This window comes from Theropithecus gelada, chromosome 6, assembly GCF_003255815.1.
Source record: "Theropithecus gelada isolate Dixy chromosome 6, Tgel_1.0, whole genome shotgun sequence".
NCBI lineage: Eukaryota > Metazoa > Chordata > Mammalia > Primates > Cercopithecidae > Theropithecus > Theropithecus gelada.
This window is the reverse complement of record NC_037673.1, coordinates 165,742,133-165,752,712: the sequence shown is the minus strand read 5'-3', so window position 1 is coordinate 165,752,712 and position 10,580 is coordinate 165,742,133. Positions and strand designations below refer to the sequence as shown.

The 10,580-nt window shown below is 37.9% G+C and overlaps 1 non-coding gene across 1 annotated transcript; it reads right to left on the bottom strand.

Annotated features, from left to right (window-relative positions):
* Positions 1 to 412: 412 nt before the first annotated feature.
* On the bottom strand, positions 413 to 519 carry LOC112627168. Its single transcript, XR_003120036.1, has one exon. It is a non-coding gene; the product is annotated as a U6 spliceosomal RNA (small nuclear RNA).
* Between the last annotated feature and the right edge of the window lie 10,061 nt (positions 520 to 10,580).

The window sequence follows — 10,580 nt, the reverse complement described above, 5'->3', positions numbered from 1 at the left end:
TGTGCAGTCTTATTTCTGAGTTATCTACTCTGTTCCATTGGACTATGTGTCTGTTTATATACGAGTACCATGATGTTTTGGTTACTGTAACCTCTTAGTATGGTTTGAAGTCAGGTAGCGTAATGCCTTCAGCTTTGTTCTTTTTGCTTAGGATTGTCTTGGATATGCGGGCTCTTTTTTGGTTCTATATGAAGTTTAAAATAATTTTTTCCAATTCTATGAAGAAAGTCATTGGTAGCTTGATGGGGATAGCGTTGAATCTATAAATTACTTTGGGCAGTATGGCCATTTTCATGATATTGATTCTTCCTATCCATGAGTGTGGAATATTTTTCCATTTGTTTGTGTCGTCTCTTATTTCCTTGAGCAGTGGTTTGTAGTTTTCCTTGAAGAGGTCCTTCACTTCCCTTGTAAAAATATGGAACTCTTCATGAATTTGCACATCATCCTTGTGTAGGGACCATACTAGTCTTCTCTGTATTGTTTCAGTTTTAATATATGTGTTGCCAAAGCGAGCACCTCTAGTCTTTTTAAATGCTACATGATAGTATTTTCAAAATAGCAACCATGCTAACATGAATTGTGTACCTGTTATGTCAGGCAGTGTTCTGGCTCTTTAAGAGTGGTATGTCATTTAATTTTCACAGCAACTCTACAAACAGGAAAATCTTATCATCTTCTTTTTACATTTGAGGGAAATGGAATCACAGAGAAGCTAAGCAATTTGACCAAGGTCACACAGCTAGTAAGCAGTGGAAGTAAGTTATGAACCCAAGCAGGTGAAATCTGGAGGCTTTGTTCCGCTTTGCTCCTAATATAAACATACCATACTTTATTTAATATTCCCTTGTTCTTGGATACTTAAGTTACTCCAATTTGATTATTATACATAATGTTGCACTGGAAATCCTTGTTTATGGCTTTGTGTCCATGTACAAATATTTCTGTAGGATAGAGCCCTAAAAATGCATTCTCTGGGTCAAAAGACGTGCACATTGCAAAGTGTTATCATTCAGGTAAGAGGAGGCCTATGGCATTAGGTTAATTATTTACCTTGACTGTGACCAAATTCAGGGCATGATATAACGGGCATGTCTTCAGGACTTGAGAAATGCCTGAGCCCTCAAACCCCATTTATCTTTTATACCATGATCTCATTCTTTGTTTCCCGAACTCTCCAATACTCCTCCCCGATTTGTCTCTAAGAAGGAGTTGGCTAGTCCAGCTGTTGCTATGACCCAAATTACTGTTTATTTTGTTTGTATTTGACTTGTCTTATAATGGTGCAGTTAGCATGCCTAGGAAGTCCTTTTGCCCAGGGGATTGGGAGTAGGGACCAGAGTTCTCTCTCACTGGGACCTCCTCAGGTCTTGTTGGTTGAATCCTAACAGTGCTGTTGGTTATGCTTTCTCTTGTGGTCACAAGAACATAAACACATCTTCTCTCTTATTTTGTTTATTCAAAGGTGCTGTCAACTTATACTATTTTTTCCTAAAATTTTTAACTTTGCTCATTTTGCTTTTACTAATCTTACTACGTTTTTCCCTTCCACTATAACATATTCACTTTTTAAGCAATATTGAAACTCAACGTAGATGTCATTTGTTCAAGGTCACACGTATCTATATTAAGTGCCTCATTTAGATGGGTGCCTTAACTGGGTACAGACAGCTAAAATGTCTGAATCGTGAAGTATTTTTATCTTGATTTGCTGTAAATGCAAACAGAAATTCATATCTGAGTGCCTTAGGCATGGACTGAAAAGGGGATATGTTACCAAGAGTAAGAAATCATGTTTAATATGAACACTTCTCTTTCTTGGGAACCACATGAGAGTCCTCACCTGGATATACAAAGGGACTGTTTTTATGAGGCCCTGACTCTGTGATAATTTTCAGAGAAGACAGAATTTGAGCTTGTAGGTAGAGTTGTATACTGCTTTCCTAGAAAATATTCTTTCTATTTATATACCTCAAAAACAGTCCATACTTTACTGGATCTTTAATAAATATATGATACTGTATTTTGTTATTTGTCCCGTAGGTAAGCTGATATAGAATGTCTAAATCAGGTGTTTAAGAGAAATTCAGTTACAAGCCTCCTTTCATTTTTACATCCACCCTACAACTTAGTCAAATACATTTTGTTCTGTATTTTAACTCTCCATTGCCTGTTTAAGTAAAGACCTTTCTCACCCTCCACAATGACGGAAATTAATCCAAAAGTCTTATCACTGAGTTAAAGTCAATTCCTGCAATATAACTTTGACCTCTTTATAGATTCTTGTGAGTCTCCCCCATGAGAATCTTCCCTGTTCTTGAGACAAGGGGGTCGTGAGGACAAGGCTTCCCACCCGAAGGGGGCTCTGCCAATGAGCAGTGCAGTAAAGTGAGTTGCAGTCAGATGTGAACCATCAGTGGAGATGTTGAGGGGTCTCCCGAAAATAGTATCTTCTGTTATCACCAAGTCTGCCATCACACAGAATAAGTCACTCAGGCATTTCGAGTTCTGGAGCATTTCCCAGATTTATTCCATCTCTTCTGCTCTCCTTTTTAGTAGGAAATGCACAAGGTTAAGTAAACAAAGCACAAAGGCAGGCTGCTGTGGACAATAAACTAGAGGGAGTAAGTGAAAGTTCTTGCATTTGTTGATTAGATTGGAGACACATAATCTGTTTTCTATTAAAATATGATGTCCTAGCAAAAGCATTTCTGGGGAAAAACACCAGACAAAATACTAACAAAGATGTATCTCTTTTAGTTGAAATGTCTACCTTATACTCTCTTGGCCAACCAGCTGTCATTAGATTGATTAATTGGAAAAGGTGAAATATGTATATCATCTAGTTTCTGTTTAAGTTTCAAACATTTCCCTCTTTACTGGTAATTAAAACATCATTTGAGTCTGTACTTTGAACTTATTTACACCTGATTGCTGAGAGCTCCTATTTTCCACAGAAATAAGTGCCTTGATAAAAGCTGAGTTCACCATCCTCCTCCTCCTCATTGTCATATGACAGCACATTCTTACTGAGCAAAAGAACATTTTGATGTTGTAAGCATCTCTGAATTTTCATAGCTCTGCCTTGCAGTTTCCATATGTTCTAAAAATGCATGGAAATTTCCATAGGAGACACTAACCCTGCCCATCACTTTGGTATTTGGGCAAGTATACTTTGTGGAAACTGTTTCCTTACAGAATTCATAGTCAGAAGAATATATCTCACTTCCCTGTGGGATTTGATTAAATGGAATGAAGGCACAATATATCTCTTACCATCTATTGACATCGTAGGGTAAATTAATTATATTCATGACTCACTTTTAGTACAATCTAGCCATATCACAGAGATGTCTGAATAGTTGTAACTACAGCCACTATGAGGTTTCATTTGAAGTCACTGCTACATATTTACAAATAAATACATTTTTGCTGCCTTACCTCTGGAAAATATTATTAAATGGGGAAGGAACTTGTCTGAGATGAATTCCTTTGAGCAGGAGAACATATTGAAACTACTATGAGTTCTGAATTTGTAGTATTTTTCAGGCTAAAGTCCATCTAAACAGAGATTCCTAGTTCATTTAAGTGTGAGATGTTATGATGAAGTTGTTGGTTTCTTAGACTATTCTATTGAAAGAAAGGGGAAGATTTAAAACATACCTGGAATTGCTTTAATTTTTGAGACTGTGTCTATACTAGAATGAGGTTGACTTCATGAGCTCCATATAAAAATCACCTTCAGCTTCCTGCCATTGAATGCAGCACCATCCTGAACTTGAGACAGCTACGTTGCTGCGCTGACATTTTGCTGATCCCAGGCTCCCTTGCCCCAGCTACTGACTAGGAACCCTCCTGGAGTAGCCTGATCCTGTGGGACCTTGAGTGAAGAGCCCACCTAACGCTAAGGATTGTCTTTGCCTGGAATGCTGGACAGACAGACTCTACTACCAGACTGGGAACCTGTAGATATTAGTTCAAGCCTGGATCTAGGCCTACTTTCCCACATTCTTTTAGGCTTCCAATATTGGGAGCCTAAAATAATGAGCCTCTAGTCTTGGGAGCCAGGTCTAGAGTTGATTAATTCTCTCAGTCCTGGTCCTATCTATCGCCACTTTCCTTCTCTATCTACCAGCCTATGCCATTGGTAGACATCACTGGAATTATAACAGACATCATGTGCTCAGAAAAGGAAAAAAGACAAATGAACTTGAATATGAGATCTCAAACAACGAGATAGGCAAATCTACTTTAATAATCTCCCAAAGTAAATCTAATGAACGATTGTCTAAGTTTTATCTTCTGTTAAGAGTTTTATGTGTTGCGCTCCTTTCTATTTGAAATAATAGAGAGCTGGTTAGATTTCCAGATGTATTACAATGAGTGATTAAATTATAAGCCACTGGATGTCACTCTTAGGCTATGCAAGTGTAGCTAGCTGCAGTGGAGATTTTCCAGAGTAAACTGAAGGTAGAGAGTTATAGGATATATCCAGGGATAGAAACCAATTGAACTGTTTGGAGAGGTACATTTGCAATGTCAGTGAATTACAGCAAAGTTTACCCTTAGCTTGCTATATATTTTCTCTAGACTCATTTCTCAATGGCAGTTAAATAGGACTAATAATCAGAGAAAAATCCCCTTAGTGCCAAAAAGCCAAAAAGACATTCATTTATCCATTCAATACCTCCATTAATCACATGTTATAAGCAAGGTATTGGGCTAATGAACTATGGGATTACAAGAAAAAGTGAATTCATAGCATGCCTACATTTAACTTACTGGAATTCAACTATGGCAAAAAAAAATGAAAGAAAAATAATATAAATATTGTAGGAAATTCTGCCTGTTATTTCACTCGATGAATTTGTGCCTCGGAGTAATTGTACCTACTGTCTGCCTCTCAGCCTTAAGCCCAAGCTTTTATACTCTGCTCTTTGACACTGGAGGCAGGAGTCTGCAGACTGCATTTCCCAGACTTTTTTGCTATCTAGCTTCTGGTTAGGTTCTGCCGACTGGAGGCACTAGCAGGAAATTAGAGGGTGGTAGGAGGGTAGAAGGGATGCTCTTTCTGTTTTCAGTTCTGGTCAGAGTCCTTCCCTCAGTAGTATCACATAGGGCTCCAACTTATTTTAGCATTTTCAGCATTAATTCCACAGTGGCTCCTTCAGAGGTACCACTAGGAACTGCCACGTTCCCTCTTAGCACTCACCACTGGAGTCCAACTAGCAATCACGTGACATCCCCTCAGAGATTGCTGAGCCAGCTGTGCAGTGACACCTTGGTGGTTGGAGAATCTGCTCTATGGAGACCCTTCCCCCAAGAAATGGTGTCCTGGTAACACCATTTATTCTCTTTTACTCTTCCAGCCCTAAGAGTTGAAGCTGCTTTCTAAACTACAAATACCAGAGGTGCCTGAACACTGTTTTTTGTTTGTTTTTTTCTTTTTGCTCTTTCAGCCCTCCAGTCTCTGTATAAACTGATCTCCTATATTAAATCACCTCTGTTTGAAACACTTGGCATGATTTCTGTTTCTGTTTTCCTGATGGGATCCTGACTGCAGTAAGAATGAGATGAGAGGTCAGGAACAGTGGCTCACGCCTGTAACCTCAGCCCTTTGGGAGGCTAAAACAGGTGGATCAGTTGAGGTCAGGAGTTTGAGATGAGGCTGGCCAACATGGTGAAACCCGATCTCTACTAAAAATACAAAAATTAGCCAGGTGTGGTGGCATGTGCCTGTAGTCCCAGCTACTAGGGAGGCCGGCAGGAGAATCGCTGGAACCCAGGAGGCGGAAGTTGCAGTGAGCCAAGATCATGTCACTGCAGTGGATCCAGCCTGGGCAACAGAGTGAGACTCCGTCTGAAAAAAAAGAATGAGATGAGAGACAACAGTGTTCTCTTTTCTTGTCCAGTGTCACACTTTGTGTACCTTTCATAGTTGAGACATCTTGTAACACTCATGTTTATATTTATATTTTCAGACAATATAAGCCTACTCACCAGCCAACTGGTGGTCAACCAAAACCAGTAGAATGTAAAGCTTCATAAAAATAAAGGATTTAATGATACACTGGCCTGTTCCAGCACTGAGAGAAACCTGGCCATGTTGGACTTAGTGACCCATGGTTGCCAAATTGCCCCTTTCTAAGAGATTTCCAAGGATGATTTGGCCAGATAAGACTTTTGCCTTATATCACTTTAGAAACTGAAACTTTAACAGTGATGTCTCCATAGCATACCCTTGCAAAGATGAGCAAGACTAGAGTTCTTGCCTTCAAAAGCTCTCCAACTAGTAGAAGACATAAGGCATGTATAAACAGACAATGCATGGCAACATTTGATGGGAGCCAAACACACAAGGATCAACCCATTTGTCACTAGTTAGCAGTGAGAGTTTATTAAATAGGTTAGAAGAGGAGGAAAATGTGATGCACTGGTTCTGCTAGAGACTTTATTCACTGGCTTATTCAGAGCAAGAAATCATCATTATTTCAATTTTAAAGACCTATTTGGAAGAAGATGCTTGCCTGATCATGAAGCATTGCTTAATATATAACTTATCTTCTCCCGATCTATCGATGGCATTTTATTTTATTTTTCTCAATGACCATGGAGAATACAGGTTTACTTCTTTAAGGACTCTCAATAATACACTCTTTAAAGGTTTAATACATTTCTGTTATTTTTTCATTTTGTGCTGGGTTTCTTTTTCAGTGTGTTTGTTTCCTTTTCTCTTCCTAGAAAATATGTGATTATATTCCTTAGTTCCAAGTTCTATCAGCCCTAATTCTTCATGTCTCGCTTCTGGAGTTGATGAAATAATCACTCTCTTTTTAGCATAGAACACCAGCATAAGAAAGGCAAGAAAAGGGACCTTCCAGCTATAGTGCTGGGACCATCAGACCATAGGAGCTTTTGAATCTCAGTATGTTTCATCTTCTTACCAGGTCATCCACCTCTGAAGGTGGTGACACACTAGGGTGAGAGATGACTTACTGATGAGGATGTCTTCACAAGTTCTCATTTGAAGTGGCTTTTGAAGAATAAGGAGTAGTTGTGGGAGGCGGTTAGCAGTCAACTCTTTTCTTCCATTATTAAATCTTTTGAATTTCAGCACTTTTAAAAATATATATTTGCCTAATATTCTTAAGGATTCATTTAAAAGAGAGAAACAAGAGGCAAAGAAAGAAGTTTGAAGCTGAAGAGAGAATACTTGTTGCCCTTTTTCCTCATGGTTTGAGCTTATTCGAACAGTTTTTGTCCTGCCATGTGACATAGCTTGAGGAATTTTTTGCTGGTTTTGGACAGTGATGGGGATGTAGAACAAATTTTCCTGGAAAATGCCCCTCCTATTTCTTTGAACTATATCAAAGCACACTCCATACATAATTCCGTGCATTTATTTCCTCTTTTCACGGCAACTCATTCCAGATGAATGTGACAACCTGATAGGTACCAATACAATGGAAGTAATAAGCTTATTTAAAACGGATTTTACTTTACCCTAAAACAAAATATCTATGTAACTATAGCTTGCTGAGTAGAATGTAAAGCTTTTTTACAAATGAAGGATCTAATGAGATACTGATATGTTTTGAATATTGGTCTGTGAGATTGCTGGAAGAACTTGGCTGCCTTACAACATTACGTTATAGACAAACTTCAGCATGGAGTCATATAATTCATATACACCTTAATGGGAACCTCCTGGCTCTGACTCACAGCAAGAAATAAAGCCAAACACTCCAGTCTGTGGTGCTTGTTCAAGTTCCTGCATTTAAATCTGGAGTCATATTTACTTTCTATTTATTTTCTAAAGCGAATGATATTGTGGTGACCAGGATTCCAGGTATGATTAGGGGATGCCTCACCTTACAAAAAAAGGCAATATTAGATTTTCAGAAGGTAAGCGAAAAGAGAGACTTTATTTTCAAACAGAAAAGACCTGGGCAAGAGCCCATAGACAGCAATCCAATGGGGGAATTTAACTTTATTTAAAAGTCATCTAAGCAGGATGTGTGAAGGAGGCAAATGCGATATTATTATAAAAAAAAAAAAAAAAAAGGAAAAAATAATTAAGGAGGCTAAATCTTAACTTGTAGCACCTAGAATATAAGTATCTAAAAGAATTGCAAACTTGCCATGAATTAAATAAAAATGTCAAATCAGCTGTTGTTATCATCTGAGTTAGGCAATTGGTTGATTGACTAGTCATTTTGCTATCATAAAATAAAACTGGGAGAAAAAGTTTAATGTTAGTCATGTCTATGTAATGTGGTTAAATTGCTTTAGGACAATGAAATTAATTTGCTTTACTATCCCCACAACTGATTGTGTTAAGGGTCATTTGATCCACAGTGATGCAGCAAAATTCTGTTTTTGAGACAGGCCTCCGTGGCTGGTTCAACTATAGTTATTTTAGTTGTGAAAACCCAGTTTCAGTCTCCATGACCTAACTAATACAGGTGGTTGGGGCAATTCTCCAAGTACTCTAATTCAGAGAAAACATTGGCTTTTCTGGAAATTACCTGGGTCATCTGACATGTGTTTTGCTTAAACTAGTTCAATAATTTTTCCAATTCTCTACTTTGCTTTGGCCAGAAAGATACAATCTACAATGCCTGGACACAAAATATAAACTATAGATGGGGAATTTTCTTAACTATAGGGCTTTAAATAGTTTTTTTTTTCTGAACTGATAGGTGCAGTCTCACCTAAAAGTAGAAAAAAATAGTTGATGTAGTTCTGTGTTACCTTGGGGGTGCAGTGGGCTGAAACAACAGAGATCTGTAGCTCCTCTGAATCAGGAACCAGAATGCCAGAACATTAGCTTCGCAATGAGAGTTACAGATACAAGATCTTCCACACAATGATTTTCAAACGTTTCACTAACCATTCTATCCAATAATCAGGATTGCACTAACATAGAAAATATCTATTTTCTAAACAGGGACATTTATATGATTAGAGTAGGAATTGCAAACTTAAATGCCAAGACAAGATGGCTAAATTAAATGACTGGGCGTAAGGTAATATGGAGTGGTGGAGACTATGGCAAACAGGAGAATTCATGTCCCATATAAAGGTGACATTCATTACTCAGCTTCACCCCAGTTGATACCATGTTGAAATATGTCCCAGCCCTGCCAAATCATCCATTTTTTAACATGTCAGAAATCTAGATCTTTATATGAAATTTCCCAGTGTTTAAATGCTGGCAATCTCTTGGAGCTTGAGGCAGCCAATTAATAACAACAACCTCCTTCTCCTCTTGAGTTCATTATGAATTAAGAAATGACACAGGAGTAAGACAGATGGAGATCAAGATGTCAGCATTATTACTGATAAAACTGGAGAACAACGCTGCAATCTCTAGCCAAAATATATTTTCTAATTACCGCTCTCAGAAGAAATTTTGGGTATGCAAAACAGCCTTGTCAGGGGAGAAAGGGTAAAAAAGAGAAATCATCGTGCTCTCAGATTGTTAATAAGTTTACCCAATAAAGAAAGGACTAATGAATGTCAGAAATAACCTCCTACCCATCAGGGAGAGAGTTCAGAGGGCTCCTAGAGTGGAAATTCCTCCTACTTCAAATCACCACACTACATACACGAGAATACCTCAAAGATTTTGCAGGTTTGGTTACAGACCACTCCAATAAAACAAATATCATAATACAGCATATCACATGAATTTTTTGATTTCCCAATGCTAATGAAAGTTACGCTTACACATAATGTAGTCTATTAAGTATGCAATAGCATTATGTCCAAAAAACCAATGTACTTCATTAAAAAATACTTTATTGCTAAGAAATGCTAATGATTATCCAAGCCTTTATTGAGCCATAATCTTTTTCTGCTGGTGGAGGCTCTGGCCTGGATGTTGACAGCTGCTGACTAATCAGGGTGGTGGTTGCTGAAGGTTGGAGTGACTGAGGCAATTACTTAGGATAACAATGAAGTTTGCTGCATTGATTGACTCTTCTTTTCATGAAAGATTTCTCTGTAGTATGTAATGCTATTTGATGGCATTTTACCCACAGCAAACTTCTTTCAAAATTGGAGTCAGTTCTCTCAAATGCTGTCACTGTGTTATCAACTAAGTTCATGTAATATTCTAAATCATTTGTTGTCATTTCAACAATGCTCACAGCATCTTCACCAGGAGTAGATTCCATCTCAAAAAACCACTTTGCTCATCCATGAGAAGCAACTCTCATTTGTTCAAGTTTCATCATGAGATTTCAGCAATTCAATCACATCTTCAGGCTGCACTTCTAGTTCTCTTGCTGTTTCCACCACGTTTGCAGTTACTTCCTCCACTGAAGTTTTGAACCCCCTCAAAATCATCACGAGGGTTGGAATAAATTTCTTCTAAACTCCTGTTAATATTAATATTTTGACCTCCTTCCATGAATTATGAATGTTCATGGTGAATACTTTTCAGAAGGTTTTCAATTGATTTTGTCCAGATTCATCAGAAGAATCACTATCTATGGAATTTTTAGCCTTACAAAATGTATTTCTTTCTTTCTTTGTTTTTTTTTTTTTTTTTTTTTTTCCTGAGATGGAGTCTC